Source organism: Oncorhynchus masou, chromosome 7 (assembly GCF_036934945.1).
Source record: "Oncorhynchus masou masou isolate Uvic2021 chromosome 7, UVic_Omas_1.1, whole genome shotgun sequence".
Taxonomy (NCBI): Eukaryota; Metazoa; Chordata; class Actinopteri; order Salmoniformes; family Salmonidae; genus Oncorhynchus; species Oncorhynchus masou.
The window spans coordinates 16861435-16882461 of NC_088218.1; the positions used below are offsets into that span (position 1 = coordinate 16861435).

At 45.6% G+C, this 21027-nt stretch overlaps 3 non-coding genes and 1 pseudogene across 3 annotated transcripts; all 4 read right to left on the reverse strand.

The window, feature by feature from the left end:
• Positions 1-12390, reverse strand: part of LOC135543389 (TRAF2 and NCK-interacting protein kinase-like) — a 52958-nt pseudogene extending 40568 nt beyond the window's left edge.
• A 3559-nt stretch (positions 12391-15949) lies between these two features.
• trnal-uag (transfer RNA leucine (anticodon UAG)) lies at positions 15950-16032 on the reverse strand. Its single transcript has one exon. It is a non-coding gene; the product is annotated as a tRNA-Leu (tRNA).
• Positions 16033-19070: 3038 nt separating this feature from the next.
• On the reverse strand, positions 19071-19153 carry trnal-cag (transfer RNA leucine (anticodon CAG)). Its single transcript has one exon. It is a non-coding gene; the product is annotated as a tRNA-Leu (tRNA).
• Positions 19154-20252: 1099 nt separating this feature from the next.
• Positions 20253-20336, reverse strand: trnal-uag (transfer RNA leucine (anticodon UAG)). Its single transcript has one exon. It is a non-coding gene; the product is annotated as a tRNA-Leu (tRNA).
• Between the last annotated feature and the right edge of the window lie 691 nt (positions 20337-21027).

Below are 21027 nucleotides of genomic sequence, written 5' to 3' on the forward strand. Positions count from 1 at the left end.
CCAAACATCCTCCCCTCCACAGCTACACACACCAAGCCCCCCAACCTCCTCGTAGAACCCAAACATCCTCCCCTCCACAGCTACACACACCAAGCCCCCCAACCTCCTCATAGAACCCAAACATCCTCCCCTCCCCTCTCTATCCTATATAATTCTCCGGGCATCAAAGAGCCAGTCTCTCTCCATATACCTCTTGGCCTGAAGCCTGGGATTATCCTAGCAGCCCAACCCAGCCATGGTGAGCCCTGAGCGGACAGAGCAGCAGGCAGAGCAGCATAATCCAGGCCCGTGCTCTGGAGCTACACAGGCTGTGTATAGTATACACTCTAAAGATGAGATGTGCACAAATATGCACACGTAAACACACGGAGGCATGCACAGACCCACATACACACACAGTCCGCAGTGGGAGCTGAAGAGGCAGGTTCAGCAAATCAGTGACTCGCTCCAGCAGTTCTGGAGGTCAAATGAACAACAAGAGATTTACAGAGAAAGAGAGAGAGACAGAGAGAGAGGAGAGGCTACAGAGAGGAGAGAAGGCTAAGGAGGGGAGAGGGGACCGGAGAGGAGAGGGGAGGGGAGCAGAGAGGAGGCTAAGGAGAGGGGGCTAAGGAGAGGAGAGGGGACCGGAGAGGAGAGGGGAGGGGAGCAGAGAGGAGGCTAAGGAGAGGAGGCTAAGGGGAGGGAGAGGGGGAGCGGAGGAGAGGGGAGAGGAGGCTAAGGAGGGAGAGGAGAAGAGAGGGAGAGGAGGCTAAGGGAGGGAGAGGGGAGGAGCGGAGAGGGAGAGGAGGCTAAGGAGAGGAGAGGGGGAGAGGAGGAGAGAGAGAGAGGGGAGAGGAGGCTAAGGAGAGGAGAGGGGAGCGGAGAGGAGCAGAGAGAGGGGGAGAGAGGAGAGAGGGGAGCAGAGAGGAGAGGGGAGAGGAGGCTAAGGAGAGGAGAGGGGAGAGGAGAGGGGAGAGGAGGCTAAGGAGAGAGGAGAGGGGGAGCGGAGAGGAGGGAGGGGAGGGGAGCAGAGAGGGAGAGGAGCGGAGGAGGCTAAGGAGAGGAGAGGGGAGGGGGAGAGGAGAGGGAGCGGAAAGGAGAGGAGAGAGAGAGGAGGCTAAGGAGAGGGGAGTGGAGGCTAAGGAGAGGAGAGGAGAGTGGAGAGGAGGCTAAGGAGAGGAGAGCGGAGAGGAGAGGGGAGAGGAGGCTAAGGAGAGGAGGCTCAGGAGGAGGAGAGGGGGAGGGGGAGAAGGAGGCAGGAGAGGAAGGGAGAGGGAGAGGGGAGCGAGAGGGAGAGGGTAGGGAGGCTAAGGAGAGGGAGAGAGAGGGAGCAGAGAGAGGAGGAAGGAGAGGAGGCTAAGGAGAGGAGGCTAAGGAGAGGGGCTAAGGCAGAGGAGGAAGGAGGGAGGCTAAGGAGAGGAGAGAGGAGGCTAAGGAGAGGAGGCTAAGGAGAGCAGGCTAAGGAAAGGAGAGGGGAGCAGAGAGGAGGCTAAGGAGAGGAGGCTAAGGAGAGGAGAGGGGAGCAGAGAGGAGGCTAAGGAGAGGAGGCTAAGGAGAGGGGAGCAGAGAGGAGGCTAAGGAGAGGAGAGGGGAGAGGAGGCTAAGGAGAGGAGAGAGGGCTAAGGACAGGAGGCTAAGGAGAGGTGAGAGGGCTAAGGACAGGAGGCTAAGGACAGGACGCTAAGGAGAGGAGGCTAAGGAGAGGAGGCTAAGGAGAGGAGAGAGGGCTAAGGACAGGAGGCTAAGGAGAGGAGAGAGGGCTAAGTACAGGAGGCTAAGGAGAGGAGAGAGGGCTAAGGAGAGGAGGCTAAGGACAGGACGCTAAGGAGAGGAGGCTAAGGACAGGAGGCTAAGGACAGGAGGCTAAGGACAGGAGGCTAAGGACAGGAGGCTAAGGAGAGGAGGCTAAGGACAGGATGCTAAGGAGAGGAGAGGCATATCATTATTGACATAATCCTGTCTCTCTCACACTAAAGCTATTATTGATATCAGGCTAATTGACCCAGTGAGGTCTGGGTGAGGGGTGCATTGTGGGTAAGTGGAGCGTGTAGCCTCGGGGGAGGAGGGCCTAATGAACACACTGCCAGGTGTGTGTGCGTGCCAGCTCGTGTGTCTGTGTCCTCAGCATCATGACTCATGGTAGGTGAAGAGATAACTATCTTTAAAGCTTTTCCACAGAAAAAAAGGAAGGGGGAGGGTGGGAGAGAGGAGGGGAGGGTGGGAGAGAGAGGGGAGGGAGAGAGAGGGGGAGGGTGGGAGGAGAGGGAGGGTGGGAGAGAGAGGGAGGGTGGGAGGGGAGGGTGGGGGAGAGAGAGGGAGGGTGGGGGAGAGAGAGGAGGGGGGGAGGAGGGTGGGAGAGAGAGAGAGGAGGGTGGGAGAGAAGAGGAGGGGTGGAGAGAGAGAGGGAGGTTGGGAGAGAGGGGGGAGGGTGGGAGAGAGAGAGGGGGAGGGTGGGAGAGAGAGGGGGAGGGTTGGAGAGAGAGAGGGGAGGGTGGGAGAGAAGAAGGGGGGTGGGGAGAAGGGGGGGTGGGAGAGAAGAAGGAGGGTGGGAGAGAGGGGAGGGTGGGTGGAAGAGAGAGGGGGAGGGTGGGGAGGAGTGGGGAGAGAGAGGGTGGGGGAGGGTGGGTGGAAGGGGGTGGGGGTGGGGAGGGTGGAGTGAGAGGGGAGGGTGGGGAGAAGAGGGGAGGGTGGGGAGGGAGGGGGGGTGGGGGAGAGAGGGGGTGGGAGAGAGGGGGTGGGAGAGAGAGGGGGGTGGGAGAGAGGGGGGTGGGAGAAGAGAGGGGGGTGGGTGAAGAGGGGAGGAAGGAGGAGGGAGGGTGGGGGGAGGGGAGGGTGGGAGGAAGAGAGGGGAGGGTGGGAGGTGGGAGAGAGGGGAGGGTGGGAGAGAGAGGGGAGGGTGGGAGAGAGAGGGGAAAGAGAGCCGTAGAAGACAGGTGAGATTAGGTAATGGAGTGGTGTTCTTTCCACAGCTCAAAATCCCAATGGAATCTCCGTTTGATTAAGACCTGCACCTTTCCCTAATAACAGTTTCCACTTTCCTTTTCTTAGTTGACCGATGATCATCAGAGACGCACAAACCACAAGCACGTCATGTACACACTGTACTACATACTGTACACACTGTACTACATACTGTACACACTGTACTACATACTGTACACACTGTACTACATACTGTACACACTGTCCTACACACTGTACTACATACTGTACATACAGAGAGAGGGAACGATGAAGAGAAAGAGAGGGGGAGCGATGAAAGAAAGAGAGGGGGAATGATGAAGAGAGAGAGAGGGGGGGGAGAGAGAGGGGAAAAGAAGAGAGAGGTGAACGACGAGAGAGAGAGGGGGAACGACGAAAAGAGAGAGAGGGGGAACGATGAAAAGAGAGAGAGGGGGAACGATGAAAAGAAGAGAGAGGGAGAACGATGAAGAGAGGGGAGAACGATGAAGAGAGAGAGGGAAAACGATGAAAAAGAGAGAGAACGATGAAAACAGAGAGAGGGAAAACGATGAAAAAGAGAGGGGGGGGAAAATGATGAAAAGAGAACAATGGGGAACGGTGAAAAGAGAGAGAGTGGGAACAATGAAAAGAGAGAGACGGGGAAGGATGAAAAGAGAGAAAGGGGGAAGGATGAAAAGAGAGAGAAATTATTCAGTATGTTCTATTTCTGGATATTTTATCAGCTCTAAGGGTACACACACACACACACGGGACATGAAGGATTTTCATATAGTACAGAGAAAGGGACAAATTTACACGCACACAAAAAATACATGACGGAAAAATGTCATTATATATTGACAAGAACTGCATGCAGAGTGGAGGACAGAGACAGAGAGAGAAAGAGAGAGAGAGACAGAGAGAGAAAGAGAGAGAGAGACAGAGAGAGAGAGAGAGAGAGAGAGACATACAGGGAGACAGAGAGAGAGACAGGGAGACAGAGAGAGACAGAGAGAGAGACAGAGAGAGAGACAGAGAGAGAGAGACAGAGAGACAGAGAGACAGAGAGAGAGAGACAGAGAGACAGAGAAAGAAACCTGTCCAACCAAAAACAGAGACCCGGAAAACCTGAGTCTACGCCTTCACTATGGTGAATCACTAAAACAATACACAAATACACTAAGGAAAAAGAAGGAACAGCATGTCAGAAATGAGCTCAATGTAATTGAAGAATCCATAGACTCTAACCACTTCTGGGAAAATTGGAAAACACTAAACAAACAACAACACGAAGAATTATCTATCCAAAATGGAGATGTATGGGTAAACCACTTCTCCAATCTTTTTGGCTCTATAACAAAGAATAAAGAGCAAAAACATATACATGATCAAATACAGATCTTAGAATCAACTATTAAAGACTACCAGAACCCACTGGATTCTCCAATTACATTGAATAAGTTACAGGACAAAATAAAAACCCTCCAACCCAAAAAGGCCTGTGGTGTTGATGGTATCCTCAATGAAATGGTCAAATATACAGACAACAAATTCCAATTGGCTATACTAAAACTCTTTAACATCATCCTTAGCTCTGGCATCTTCCCAATATTTGGAACCAAGGACTGATCACCCCAATCCACAAAAATGGAGACAAATTTGACCCCAATAACTACCGTGGAATATGCATCAACAGTAACCTTGGGAAAATCCTCTGCATTATCATTAACAGCAGACTCGTACACTTCCTCAATGAAAACAAAGTACTGAGCAAATGTCAAATTGTTTTTACCAAATTACCGTACAACAGACCATGTATTCACCCTGCACACCCTAATTGACAACCAAACAAACCAAAACAAAGGCAAAGTCTTCTCATGCTTTGTTGATTTCAAAAAAGCCTTCGACTCAATCTGGCATGAGGGTCTGCTATACAAACTGATGGTGTTGGGGGTAAAACATACGACATCATAAAATCCATGTACACAAACAACAAGTGTGCGGTTAAAATTGGCAAAAAAACACACACATTTCTTCACATAGGGTTGTGGGGTTAGACAGGGATGCAGCTTAAGCCCCACCCTCTTCAACATATATATCAACAAATTGGCGCGGGCACTAGAAAAATCTGCAGCACCCGGCCTCACCCTACTAGAATCCGAAGTCAAATGCCTGTTGTTTGCTGATGATCTGGTACTTCTGTCACCAACCAAGGAGGGCCTACAGCAGCACCTAGATCTTATGCACAGATTCTGTCAGACCTGGGCCCTGACAGTAAATCTCAGTAAGACCAAAATAATGGTGTTCCAAAAAAGGTCCAGTCACCAGGACCACAAATACAAATTCCATCTAGACACTGTTGCCCTAGAGCACACAAAAAACTATACATACCTTGGCCTAAACATCAGCACCACAGGTAACTTCCACAATGCTGTGAACGATCTGAGAGACAAGGCAAGAAGGGCATTCTATGCCATCAAAAGGAACATACATTTCAACATACAAATTAGGATTTGGCTAAAAATACTTGAATCAGTCATAGAGCCCATTGCCCTTTATGGTTGTGAGGTCTGGGGTCCGCTCACCAACCAAGACTTCAGAAAATGGGACAAACACCAAATTGAGACTCTGCACGCAGAATTCTGCAAAAATATCCTCTGTGTACAACATAGAACACCAAATAATGCATGCAGAGCAGAATTAGGCCGATACCCACTAATTATCAAAATCCAGAAAAGAGCCGTTAAATTCTATAACCACTTAAAAGGAAGCGATTCCCAAACCTTCCACAACAAAGCCATCACCTACAGAGAGATGAACCTGGAGAAGAGTCCCCTAAGCAAGCTGGTCCTGGAGCTCTGTTCACAAACACAAACACACCCTACAGAGCCCCAGGACAGCAGCACAATTAGACCCAACCAAATCATGACAAAACAAAAAGATAATTCTTTCCAATGTGTCAAGTAATTAACAAAAAAACAGAGCAAACTAGACAGGCTGAATGTCATCCAGCAAATGAGGCATGACTTTCAGTCCTCAACTCTCACACACCCCACACACACCAGCACGTGCAGACACACAAACACACATGCACAAGATGCAACAGTCTCACAGAAACACACACACACGGAAGAGGCTATCAAACTTTATCTGTGGCTAACAGCGTTGACCTCAAGCTGACATCTTTTGTTTTTCCAATCAGAGCCATCTCTACTCCCCATTCCAACATGACCTTCACACACACACACACTAGTCGATTATACACAACATGAACACTAGAGTCGGGGGGAAAATAACGATACCGTTACATAATCAAGATATTATTTTTGGACTAAATATTGTATCGTAACGTTTGGATAATAGCGCAATATTATTTTTGTGCTCGTTGGCTGTACCTGTACCTGTACCAAAAATCTGGTGTATTGCCTTCATAGCTTGTTATCCATCTGATTTTTACATTGGGGGCCAATTTGTTTTCAGCACTTTTATTTCCATGACTTTTATTTTGTTTTCTCATGGCTCTTGTCTCTCGTCTCCCTGCAGCAGACATGGTGAGCAATATGTCTGGAACATCGAATCGCAATAAAATCACAGTATCGAATCGCAATACATATAGAATCGTGAGAATCGCAATACATATCGTAACAGCACCGGAGAAGAGGACAGGAGAGGAAGGATAAGGAAAGGAAAGGAGAGGAAGGATAAGGAAAGGAAAGGAGAGGATTTTTTTTAAACGAGAGGAAAGGAGGTTTGTAAAAAAAGACAGTGACACTTGGGCTCACACTGGAGCAACTGAGACCCCGAGCCACCATTACGCCAATCAAACATAAACCCTTGACAGAGGCAGAGACGGGAAATCGCTCAGTCATATCCTGTGTCCTGAAATATACATCCCTCTGCTTCTTGTCAGATACAAATGACTGTTTCCTACTGATAAGAGATAGGGGGGAGAGGGAGACCAGGGGGAGAGTAAGAAGTGTGTGTCTTACCTTGTACACCTGTCCGTAGGTTCCATTGCCCACCAACTCCACCAGCTCAAAGATGCCTGCTGGGTCCTAAAGAGAGACAGATTCGGAGTCACAGAGTGTACAGACATTTAGCTTGAAGCTGGCAGTTATAGAGGTGTTAGCTTGATGCTATCCCAGACATAGGCTATACTGTTAGCTTGATGCTAGCCCCAACAATATAGGCTACAGGCCATTAGCTTGATGCTAATCCCTACCCCAGACGTATAGACTGTTATCTTGATACTAGCACAGATAGACAGTTTGTTTGATGCCAGCCCCAAAACATATAGACCGTTAGCTTGATGCTAGCCCCCAGAGAAAGGCTACAGACTGTTAGCTTGAAGCTAGCTGATGCTAATAGACTGCTACTGTCGATCGCTAGCTAAAGTTGCCGCATAATGATTAGCTTACTAGACAGTAGAGTTACTACAAGAGGAGCCGCTAGACCACAGCAGAGAACCCAGTGACCTCACACACACACACAGACACAGACACACACACACACACACCTCCCTCTTTGCTGTGTTGCTATGTCATTCCAACAATAGCTGGAATTCAACTCCCCCCTCTGTAGCCCTCACTCTCTCTTTCTTTCACTCTCTTTCGCTCATTCCAACTCTTTCTTTCTCTCTCTCTCCATTCATCTCCAGCCAGCCAGAGTAGATATATGTAGCTCTCACAGTCTCGTTCTCTCTCATTCCAGCCCGTCTCTGAGAAATGCTATGGCACTCTCACACTCTTTTATTCTCTCTCATTCTCTCCATCACTCTCATTTCATCAGACTTGAGCCTTTTGGCTATGGCAGTTTTACTCTCATTCCATCTGTCTCTCCCTCCATCTGTCTCTCCCTCCATCTCTCATTCCATCTGTCTCTCATTCCATCTGTCTCTCCCTCCATCTGTCTCTCCCTCCATCTCTCATTCCATCTGTCTCTCCCTCCATCTGTCTCTCCCTCCATCTCTCATTCCATCTGTCTCTCATTCCATCTGTATCTCCCTCCATCTGTCTCTCCCTCCATCTGTCATTCCATCTGTCTCTCTCTCCATCTGTCATTCCATCTGTCTCTCCCTCCATCTGTCATTCCATCTGTCTCTCCCTCCATCTGTCATTCCATCTGTCTCTCCCTCCATCAGTCATTCCATCTGTCTCTCATTCCATCTCTCATTCCATCTGTCTCTCCCTCCATCTGTCTCTCATTCCATCTGTCTCTCCCTCCATCTCTAATTCCATCTCTCTCCCTCCATCTCTCATTCCATCCATCTCTCATTCCATCTGTCTCTCCCTCATCTCCCATTCCATCTCTCTCCCTCCATCTCTAATTCCATCTGTCTCTAATTCCATCTCTCTCCCTCCATCTCTCATTCCATCTCTCTCCAACCATCACTCATTCCATCTGTCTCTCCATCCATCTCTCATTCCATCTGTCTCTCCCTCCATCTCTCATTCCATCTGTCTCTCCCTCCATCTGTCTCTCCCTCCATCTCTCATTCCATCTGTCTCTCCCTCCATCTCTCATTCCATCTGTCTCTCCAACCATCTCTCATTCCATCTGTCTCTCCCTCCATCTGTCTCTCCAACCATCTCTCATTCCATCTGTCTCTCCCTCCATCTCTCATTCCAGCAGTATCTAAGCACCACTGTGGCACTTCTACTCTCTTTTATGTTCTCTCTCTAGCTATCTCCTCATCTCTCCTTCTTTACCTCCTGTGGTATCATGAGAAACACAGAAACACTCACTCTTCTAAACAAGCCCACACAAGGGTTAGTGATCAAGTGTGTGTGTGTGTGTGTGTGTGTGTGTGTGTATAGAGTAAAATAGAGTGTTTTTGCTGCTCCAGTTCATTCATATCCTCAGGCTAGCTGACAGAAAAGTGTCCGTTATCATGACTATTTAATACAACAGAATGGGCTCACAGGTTGTGTGTGAGATGATTATATTATAGTAGGTTAGTGGATGATGGGAGTCACGTTGTAACTGGTCCTATCTATCTATCATGAGAGAAGGACTCTACTGTACTGTACTCATACACAAACGTGTTCTCTCTGTTGATGAATCTTATTCTCTGTTTAGCTCCTCGCGAGGCCTTGTATACATTCTTCAAACTCTATGGCTCTAAAGTGTGTGTGTGTCTATGAGTGTGTGTGTGAGAGGCTAGGGAAATAGTGTGAATAAGGGGGTCTTGTGGCTCAGCTGTTAATTAGATCACCCAGACACATTCAGGGGGAGACATTTAAGTGTGACACACCCAGATAATTCATGAATAAGATGTATGCAGGTCAATTCTGGGGCGTAGGTGGGTTTAGGTTGAGAGTGTTGTCTATAGCGGCTAGTGTTCTGGCCAAAAGTAGTGGAGGATAGGGTGACATTACTGGCACTCAATCTCTCTCTTTCTCTCGCTCTCCATCTATTTTTCTCTCTCCCTTCCTCGTTCCCCTTTTTTCACTTTGCCTTTGTCTCTCTCATTCATCAGCTCCTCACTCTATAATTTGTGTGTGTGTGTGTGGTCAGTGCTGTCCTTCCTGCTGATCTGTTGATGTCATCAACTGACTGAGTGTGTGTGTGTGTGTGTGTGTGTGTGTGTGTGTGTGTGTGTGTGTGTGTGTGTGTGTGTGTGTGTATCACCAATTCTCTGACCACTTCTCAGTCAGGATTTCCCAACACACACACACACACACTCGTCTGTCCAGCGGTTCCTAGGCCAGTGTAGCCAGTGACCCACTAACCAGTGGATTAATGTCTGCGACTGACTGGTGGAGAACTGTAATCCACACAGGCCCCTGTACAGCTCAGCTAGACTGGCTCTGCACAACCTGAACAGGCCCCTGTACAGCTCAGCTAGACTGGCTCTGCACAACCTGAACAGGCCACAGCTCAGCTAGACTGGCTCTGCACAACCTGAACAGGCCACTGTACAGCTCAGCTAGACTGGCTCTGCACAACCTGAACAGGCCACTGTACAGCTCAGCTAGACTGGCTCTGCACAACCTGAACAGGCCACTGTACAGCTCAGCTAGACTGGCTCTGCACAACCTGAACAGGCCACTGTACAGCTCAGCTAGACTGGCTCTGCACAACCTGAACAGGCCACTGTACAGCTCAGCTAGACTGGCTCTGCACAACCTGAACAGGCCACTGTACAGCTCAGCTAGACTGGCTCTGCACAACCTGAAACAGGCCACTGCACAACCTGAACAGGCCACTGTACTCAGCTAGACTGGCTCTGCACAACCTGAACAGGCCACTGTACAGCTCAGCTAGACTGGCTCTGCACAACCTGAACAGGCCACTGTACATCTCAGCTAGACTGGCTCTGCACAACCTGAACAGGCCACTGTACATCTCAGCTAGACTGGCTCTGCACAACCTGAACAGGCCACTGTACAGCTCAGCTAGACTGGCTCTGCACAACCTGGCAACCTCAATAGGCCACTGTACAGCTCAGCTAGACTTGCTCTGCCCAACCTGGCAACCTAATCATGCTACAGTACAGCTCAGTTCTAAACTTGCTCTATCCAACCTGGCAACCTCAACATGCTACTGTGCAGCTCAGTTCTAGACTTGCTCTGTCCAACCTGGCAACCTCAACATGCCACTACAGTACTATGTCTACTATGTCATATTGTGTGTTCTGTTATGTCATGGAGATTCTAGAATGGCGTCAATAAACTGTCTATCATCCTTTATACTAGTCTGTGGGTCATATGGCATTAGCTTAGCTTATACCCAGTACCTGACCACACACACAAACAAATGCAAACGCACAACATCATCTTGCAGAGTAGGTGTATCCATCATAGTGTGTGTGTGTGTGTGTGTGTGTGTGTGTGTGTGTGTGTGTGTGTGTGTGTGTGTGTGTGTGTGTGTGTGTGTGTGTGTATGTGTGTCTTTGCTCAGGGTTAACAAAAGAACCAGAGAGTGCAGCAACAGCCACAGTAGCCTACTGCCCCAGTCTACACTTGGAAAACAATTCCCATCTAGAACCATACAGGTTTTTTTGGCTGTCCCCATAGGAGAACCCTTTGAAGAACCACATTTGGTTCCAGGTACAACCATTTTGGGTTCCATGTAGAACCCTTTCCACACAGGGTTCTACATGGAAAACAAAATAGTTCTACCTGGAAACAAAAAGGGTTTTCCTATGGGGATAGCCGCAGAACCCATTTGGAACCATTTGTTCTAAGATTGCACAGACAACACAGTCTACAGGTAGCCTAGCCACTAGCATTACTGGCTTAGCAGAGATAAGCATCTACACTGATGGTTATACTAACATATAACCATATTGGCATATTCAATATATCAAGGTAATGTAATATAGACAATATATGACATGTAAATAGATACACCGTGATTATTTAATAGTATCCTCTGTAGAGGACTCTCTCTACCCCGTGTTAACAGTGAGTGACATTTGTTGTTCACACACACACATGCACACAGAAATGCACTGCATGCATGAATGCCTTAATGTATTCACACAGTAAATGAACATGAAGGCTATCAGGCTGTTCTCATAGACCCACATTAACATTCTCTTTGTGTGTGTGTTTGTGTAAATATGTAGGCTACATTCCACCACGGACTGGCTCAATGAAAGTGACACCATGACATCAGATTACATGGCTATGCTGTCATGCTATTTCATACCTAACCTTTGTTTATCTAGGTTAGTCGTTAGTAAATCAGCCGAAAGAGAAAAACTTGGTTGACGTTTTTCCACTGAGTATGTTCCTCTTTTGTTTTACATCGTATAACCACCTGCCATTAGGCCATTAGGCTATGAACAGTGCTATATAGGCTGCATAATTCGATATTTGGATATATTTTGCTCATGCACAAACATCAGTAGGCCAGTCTGCCATGTTGGTGGTTGTATGTTGGGATGGGGAATTTGACCCATTTTAGAAGCGTTGTCTCACACACACACACACACACACACACACACACACACACACACACACACACACACACACACACAGAGAGAGAGAGGGAGAGAGAGTAGTAACCATCTCTGATACTGAAACAAATACATGATGTAGACCCGGCTTTATCTTACCCGTAGAGCAGACAGATCGATCTCATCCAGACTCCGGGCAGGGGAATCAGTCGCCATGATTCAAATAAAATATTTTGAAAATCACCAGAATCAGAAATCATCCAGACAACGAGACCACGGAGTAAATGCCCTTGGCCACCGCTATAGGCTGCCCTCTTCCTCGGGGAAACGAGCCTGCCTTCCTCTTTCTCACCGATAAGCGACGGAGAGATGGCGACAGAGAAAATAAAAAGAGAAAATATAATATATCCCAGTTTGTCAGTAGGCTTAGAGGTGACCGACGTTAAAAAAGGCTGCTAGAGCAGAGATGCTGGTGTGTGACTATAACGGGACGTGAACATGATCAGCAGCAGCACCGAATCCACGTCTGTAGGTTCAACCGATAGAGTGAGAACTCACGGTTCGCTGGCTGCTGCTGCTGCTTTTGGGCTATGTCAATCAAAGACAACGCGGGCGGGGCAAATCTGCAAACCACTCCCACTCCAGAGGAATGCCCAATTTGATTAATTTAATTATTTAAAACTCAGTAGTGACGAAAGGAGTTCCAGAGTAAGCCGTCCCTGACACCGGGGTGTGGAAACTGGTTTGTCTAACGTTTAGTAATGATGTTAGGTGAAGTTGGACTTCTTGTGAAAGGGATTTATAAATGGAAACATAGCTATGTAACTACATGAGTTCAACAAGGGCCAATCAACTTTGTTGTACGTCACATCTCTTTCATATTGAAATGTTTTAGAATGTAGTATTATTACTAATATATTATGTATGTATTATGAACATAGTGCTGTGTATAGGAACTAATCAGACGTTCAGAATAGAGTAGTTTCATTCAATGTGGCCCATTTAGTTCTTTTTTGTTTGGTTTTATTTGTCCTTTATCCCATTGAGAATAACCATGTGTTTTATAACAGAGAGCCAAAGGCAACAGAATATAGATTATTCCTGAGAATAGAACAGAGTAGAGATGTTTCCTATGAATAGAACAGGGTAGAGATGTTTCCTATGAATAGAACAGAGTAGAGATGTTTCCTATGAATAGAACAGAGTAGAGATGTTTCCTATGAATAGAACAGAGTAGAGATGTTTCCTATGAATAGAACAGAGTAGAGATGTTTCCTATGAATAGAACAGAGTAGAGATGTTTCCTATGAATAGAACAGAGTAGAGATGTTTCCTATGAATAGAACAGGGTAGAGATGTTTCCTATGAATAGAACAGAGTAGAGATGTTTCCTATGAATAGAACAGAGTAGAGATGTTTCCTATGAATAGAACAGAGTAGAGATGTTTCCTGAGACTAGAACAGAGTAGAGATGTTTCCTATGAATAGAACAGAGTAGAGATGTTTCCTATGAATAGAACAGGGTAGAGATGTTTCCTATGAATAGAACAGGGTAGAGATGTTTCCTATGAATAGAACAGAGTAGAGATATGAATAGAACAGAGTAGAGATGTTTCCTATGAATAGAACAGAGTAGAGATGTTTCCTATGAATAGAACAGGGTAGAGATGTTTCCTATGAATAGAACAGAGTAGAGATGTTTCCTATGAATAGAACAGAGTAGAGATGTTTCCTATGAATAGAACAGAGTAGAGATGTTTCCTGAGACTAGAACAGGGTAGAGATGTTTCCTGAGACTAGAACAGGGTAGAGATGTTTCCTGAGACTAGAACAGAGTAGAGATGTTTCCTGAGACTAGAACAGGGTAGAGATGTTTCCTGAGACTAGAACAGGGTAGAGATGTTTCCTGAGACTAGAACAGGGTAGAGATGTTTCCTATGAATAGAACAGGGTAGAGATGTTTCCTATGAATAGAACAGGGTAGAGATGTTTCCTATGAATAGAACAGAGTAGAGATGTTTCCTATGAATAGAACAGAGTAGAGATGTTTCCTATGAATAGAACAGGGTAGAGATGTTTCCTATGAATACTAGAGATGAATAGAACAGAGTAGAGATGTTTCCTATGAATAGAACAGAGTAGAGATGTTTCCTGAGACTAGAACAGGGTAGAGATGTTTCCTGAGACTAGAACAGGGTAGAGATGTTTCCTGAGACTAGAACAGAGTAGAGATGTTTCCTGAGACTAGAACAGGGTAGAGATGTTTCCTGAGACTAGAACAGGGTAGAGATGTTTCCTGAGACTAGAACAGGGTAGAGATGTTTCCTGAGACTAGAACAGGGTAGAGGTGTGTTGTCGTGTCCTGTCACTATAACAGAGAAATACACTGGAACTGTTTTGGTCAGAGATCAGGATTATAAGGATTAAGCCAAAACAACACATGCAGAGGAACCATAGAATTGGTCTCCTTCAGTATCACTAAACCAAAATAAGACATGTTAATTGAACATTTATCAAATCAAACATTTACATTTAAAAAATTAAGTTATTACGTTAAAATGATTACAGGCAAATACTCTGGAACTGTCTGTTAAACGGTCATGAAGCAAAGTCCCCAAAAGATTACACAGATAACAAAATCCCAGAATGGAAACACCTGGAATTGTGGCCGGTTTGAAGATTGGCTAAGCTTGTATTCATTCAGAGAAGCCTCTGGTCATCCACGTGAGAAATCTAAAGACAGGTTTGTCTTCCCAAGAACTCCTTAGGAACTATTAGTCATGCATACCATTTAATCAAATCAAATGTTATTGGTCACATGCGCCGAATACAACAGGTGTAGGTAGACCTTACAGTGGAAATACAACAGGTGTAGGTAGGCCTTACAGTGGAAATACAACAGGTGTAGGTAGACCTTACAGTGGAAATACAACAGGTGTAGGTAGACCTTACAGTGCAAATACAACAGGTGTAGGTAGATTTTACAGTGGAAATACAACAGGTGTAGGAAGACCTAACAGTGGAAATACAACAGGTGTAGGTAGACCTTACAGTGGAAATACAACAGGTGTAGGTACACCTTACAGTGGAAATACAACAGGTGTAGGTAGACCTTACAGTGGAAATACAACAGGTGTAGGTAGACCTTACAGTGGAAATACAACAGGTGTAGGTAGACCTTACAGTGGAAATACAACAGGTGTAGGTAGACCTTACAGTGGAAATACAACAGGTGTAGGTAGACCTTACAGTGGAAATACAACAGGTGTAGGAAGACCTTACAGTGGAAATACAACAGGTGTAGGTAGACCTTACAGTGGAAATACAACAGGTGTAGGTAGACCTTACAGTGGAAATACAACAGGTGTAGGTAGACCTTACAGTGGAAATACAACAGGTGTAGGTAGACCTTACAGTGGAAATACAACAGGTCGTGCAATTTTAACAAGGGGTCTCACCTGTGACCCGTGGCTTGACTTTAGATGCATCGAGTTCGATTACCCTGCAGACCATATTTTTTTTCTCCCACCAATACAATCCAGTGACAACGAACGATGAGTTGTGCGTTCTGAGATGCCATTTGTTATTTGCCTGTTTGTGGCCCGCCTGTGAAATTCGTGCAATTCTCTTTCAACCTCTAGTCAACGAGCTGTTTTTGCAGAATGTTAAAAATACGATAGTTATTCACTGCTCGTGTTAACTGTATATAATTTCCATTATCTTAAGCCATTTATTTCAGGCCAGGGTGCATATGCACAATCTCACCACTAGGATTCGCTAAAGGAACAATGGAACTACTCTTATAAACAATGAGCAAGCTCTTTCTTACCATAAATAACACTGATTGATGTTGATATATTCGTACTATGTACCGCTATTTTATATTTCCGTTCTTGTGAACAAGTATGATCATTAGGCTTATCCTTATCCTTGCCTGTTTGTGGCCCGCCTGTGAAATTTGTGCAATTCTCTTTCAACCTCTCATCATCTAGCTGTTTTTGCATGATGTTAAAAATAAGACATTTATTCACGTTAAGTAGGTGTTATTTCAATTATCTTAAGCCATTTATTGATCAACTGGTTCTTGCAAAGCAGTATGACATGCAGGCGTTCAAAATGTGTCAGAAGTGGGATTCGAACCCACGCCTCCAGGGGAGACTGCGACCTAAACGCAGCGCCTTAGACCTCTCGGCCATCCTGACTGTTAAAAGCTACATCTGGTGTCGGAATAAAGGGTACTAGGTAAAAGTAGATATAGGTTCGGCCTCCTGAGATCACCGCAAAGACCAGTAAATGCACAATACTGACTTGCACTTTCAACATCAAATAGTCATTGGTTTTTATCAATTAAAAACTCCTGACATTGATTTATCTTCAATATGTCCGTCAACGGGAAAAGCCTAGTAAATCGTCATTGATTGAGCGTTAAAGTGGCCTCAGAATATGGCCATTCTGATATAAATGATAAAATACCTCAGATAAGACCGAAAAAGTGTCTGGAAGTATCAGCAACCATCAGGGTGAGAGTGACAACCCTTCCACATGTCAAAATGGGGGAGTCTTAGCAAATGGCTTAATGGTTATTTTTAACGCAATCGTATTTTATTTGATATATTTGGGGGGGGAAGGGTTTAACAAGGGGTCTCACCTGTGACCCGTGGCGTGACTTTAGATGCATCGAGTTCGATTACCCTGCAGACCATATTTTTTTTCTCCCACCAATACAATCCAGTGACAACGAACGATGAGTTGTGCGTTCTGAGATGCCATTTGTTATTTGCCTGTTTGTGGCCCGCCTGTGAAATTCGTGCAATTCTCTTTCAACCTCTAGTCAACGAGCTGTTTTTGCAGAATGTTAAAAATACGATAGTTATTCACTGCTCGTGTTAACTGTATATAATTTCCATTATCTTAAGCCATTTATTTCAGGCCAGGGTGCATATACACAATCTCACCACTAGGATTAGCTAAAGGAACAATGGAACTACTCTTATAAACAATGAGCAAGCTCTTTCTTACCATAACATTTAACATTTACATTTAAGTCATTTAGCAGACGCTCTTATCCAGAGCGACTTACAAATTGGTGAATTCACCTTCTGACATCCAGTGGAACAGCCACTTACAATAGTGCATCTAAATCATTTAAGGGGGGGGGTGAGAAGGATTACTTATCCTATCCTTGGTATTCCTTGAAGAGGTGGGGTTTCAGGTGTCTCCGGAAGGTGGTGATTGACTCTGCTGTCCTGGCGTCGTGAGGGAGTTTGTTCCACCATTGGGGGGCCAGAGCAGCGAACAGTTTTGACTGGGCTGAGCGGGAACTGTACTTCCTCAGTGGTAGGGAGGCGAGCAGGCCAGAGGTGGATGAACGCAGTGCCCTTGTTTGGGTGTAGGGCCTGATCAGAGCCTGGAGGTACTGCGGTGCCGTTCCCCTCACAGCTCCGTAGGCAAGCACCATGGTCTTGTAGCGGATGCGAGCTTCAACTGGAAGCCAGTGGAGAGAGCGGAGGAGCGGGGTGACGTGAGAGAACTTGGGAAGATTGAACACCAGACGGGCTGTGGCGTTCTGGATGAGTTGTAGGGGTTTAATGGCACAGGCAGGGAGCCCAGCCAACAGCGAGTTGCAGTAATCCAGACGGGAGATGACAAGTGCCTGGATTAGGACCTGCGCCGCTTCCTGTGTGAGGCAGGGTCGTACTCTGCGGATGTTGTAGAGCATGAACCTGAGATGCCATTTGTTATTTGCCTGTTTGTGGCCCGCCTGTGAAATTCGTGCAATTCTCTTTCAACCTCTAGTCAACGAGCTGTTTTTGCAGAATGTTAAAAATACGATAGTTATTCACTGCTCGTGTTAACTGTATATAATTTCCATTATCTTAAGCCATTTATTTCAGGCCAGGGTGCATATACACAATCTCACCACTAGGATTAGCTAAAGGAACAATGGAACTACTCTTATAAACAATGAGCAAGCTCTTTCTTACCATAACATTTAACATTTACATTTAAGTCATTTAGCAGACGCTCTTATCCAGAGCGACTTACAAATTGGTGAATTCACCTTCTGACATCCAGTGGAACAACCACTTACAATAGTGCATCTAAATCATTTAAGGGGGGGGGGTGAGAAGGATTACTTATCCTATCCTTGGTATTCCTTGAAGAGGTGGGGTTTCAGGTGTCTCCGGAAGGTGGTGATTGACTCTGCTGTCCTGGCGTCGTGAGGGAGTTTGTTCCACCATTGGGGGGCCAGAGCAGCGAACAGTTTTGACTGGGCTGAGCGGGAACTGTACTTCCTCAGTGGTAGGGAGGCGAGCAGGTCAGAGGTGGATGAACGCAGTGCCCTTGTTTAGGTGTAGGGCCTGATCAGAGCCTGGAGGTACTGCGGTGCCGTTCCCCTCACAGCTCCGTAGGCAAGCACCATGGTCTTGTAGCGGATGCGAGCTTCAACTGGAAGCCAGTGGAGAGAGCGGAGGAGCGGGGTGACGTTAGAGAACTTGGGAAGGTTGAACACCAGACGGGCTGTGGCGTTCTGGATGAGTTGTAGGGGTTTAATGGCACAGGCAGGGAGCCCAGCCAACAGCGAGTTGCAGTAATCCAGACGGGAGATGACAAGTGCCTGGATTAGGACCTGCGCCGCTTCCTGTGTGAGGCAGGGTCGTACTCTGCGGATGTTGTAGAGCATGAACCTGAGATGCCATTTGTTATTTGCCTGTTTGTGGCCCGCCTGTGAAATTCATGCAATTCTCTTTCAACCTCTAGTCAACGAGCTGTTTTTGCAGAATGTTAAAAATACGATAGTTATTCACTGCTCGTGTTAACTGTATATAATTTCCATTATCTTAAGCCATTTATTTCAGGCCAGGGTGCATATACACAATCTCACCACTAGGATTCGCTAAAGGAACAATGGAACTACTCTTATAAACAATGAGCAAGCTCTTTCTTACCATAAATAACACTGATTGATGTTGATATATTCGTACTATGTACCGCTATTTTATATTTCCGTTCTTGTGAACAAGTATGATCATTAGGCTTATCCTTATCCTTGCCTGTTTGTGGCCCGCCTGTGAAATTTGTGCAATTCTCTTTCAACCTCTCATCATCTAGCTGTTTTTGCAGAATGTTAAAATTAAGACATTTATTCACGTTAAGTAGGTGTTATTTCCATTATCTTAAGCCATTTATTGATCAACTGGTTCTTGCAAAGCAGTATGACATGCAGGCGTTCAAAATGTGTCAGAAGTGGGATTCAAACCCACGCCTCCAGGGGAGACTGCGACCTGAACGCAGCGCCTTAGACCGCTCGGCCATCCTGACTGTTAAAAGCTACATCTGGTGTCGGAATAAAGGGTACTAGGTAAAAGTAGATATAGGTTCGGCCTCCTGAGATCACCGCAAAGACCAGTAAATGCACAATACTGACTTGCACTTTCAACATCAAATAGTCATTGGTTTTTATCAATTAAAAACTCCTGACATTGATTTATCTTCAATATGTCCGTCAACGGGAAAAGCCTAGTAAATCGTCATTGATTGAGCGTTAAAGTGGCCTCAGAATATGGCCATTCTGATATAAATGATAAAATACCTCAGATAAGACCGAAAAAGTGTCTGGAAGTATCAGCAACCATCAGGGTGAGAGTGACAACCCTTCCACATGTCAAAATGGGGGAGTCTTAGCAAATGGCTTAATGGTTATTTTTAACGCAATCGTATTTTATTTGATATATTTGGGGGGTTTAACAAGGGGTCTCACCTGTGACCCGTGGCTTGACTTAAGATGCATCGAGTTCGATTACCCTGCAGACCATATTTTTTTCTCCCACCAATACAATCCAGTGACAACGAACGATGAGTTGTGCGTTCTGAGATGCCATTTGTTATTTGCCTGTTTGTGGCCCGCCTGTGAAATTCGTGCAATTCTCTTTCAACCTCTAGTCAACGAGCTGTTTTTGCAGAATGTTAAAAATACGATAGTTATTCACTGCTCGTGTTAACTGTATATAATTTCCATTATCTTAAGCCATTTATTTCAGGCCAGGGTGCATATGCACAATCTCACCACTAGGATTCGCTAAAGGAACAATGGAACTACTCTTATAAACAATGAGCAAGCTCTTTCTTACCATAAATAACACTGATTGATGTTGATATATTCGTACTATGTACCGCTATTTTATATTTCCGTTCTTGTGAACAAGTATGATCATTAGGCTTATCCTTATCCTTGCCTGTTTGTGGCCCGCCTGTGAAATTTGTGCAATTCTCTTTCAACCTCACATAATCTAGCTGTTTTTGCAGAATGTTAAAATTAAGACATTTATTCACGTTAAGTAGGTGTTATTTCCATTATCTTAAGCCATTTATTGATCAACTGGTTCTTGCAAAGCAGTATGACATGCAGGCGTTCAAAATGTGTCAGAAGTGGGATTCGAACCCACGCCTCCAGGGGAGACTGCGACCCTAAACGCAGCGCCTTAGACCGCTCGGCCATCCTGACTGTTAAAAGCTGAATCTGGTGTCGGAATAAAGGGTACTAGGTAAAAGTAGATATAGGTTCGGCCTCCTGAGATCACCGCAAAGACCAGTAAATGCACAATACTGACTTGCACTTTCAACATCAAATAGTCATTGGTTTTTATCAATTAAAAACTCCTGACATTGATTTATCTTCAATATGTCCGTCAACGGGAAAAGCCTAGTAAATCGTCATTGATTGAGCGTTAAAGTGGCCTCAGAATATGGCCATTCTGATATAAATGATAAAATACCTCAGATAAGACCGAAAAAGTGTCTGGAAGTATCAGCAACCATCAGGGTGAGAGTGACAACCCTTCCACATGTCAAAATGGGGGAGTCTTAGCAAATGGCTTAATGGTTATTTTTAACGCAATCGTATTTTATTTGATATATTTGGGGGGAAGGGTTTAACAAGGGGTCTCACCTGTGACCCGTGGCGTGACTTTAGATGCATCGAGTTCGATTACCCTGCAGACCATATTTTTTTCTCCCACCAATACAATCCAGTGACAACGAACGATGAGTTGTGCGTTCTGAGATGCCATTTGTTATTTGCCTGTTTGTGGCCCGCCTGTGAAATTCGTGCAATTCTCTTTCAACCTCTAGTCAACGAGCTGTTTTTGCAGAATGTTAAAAATACGATAGTTATTCACTGCTCGTGTTAACTGTAT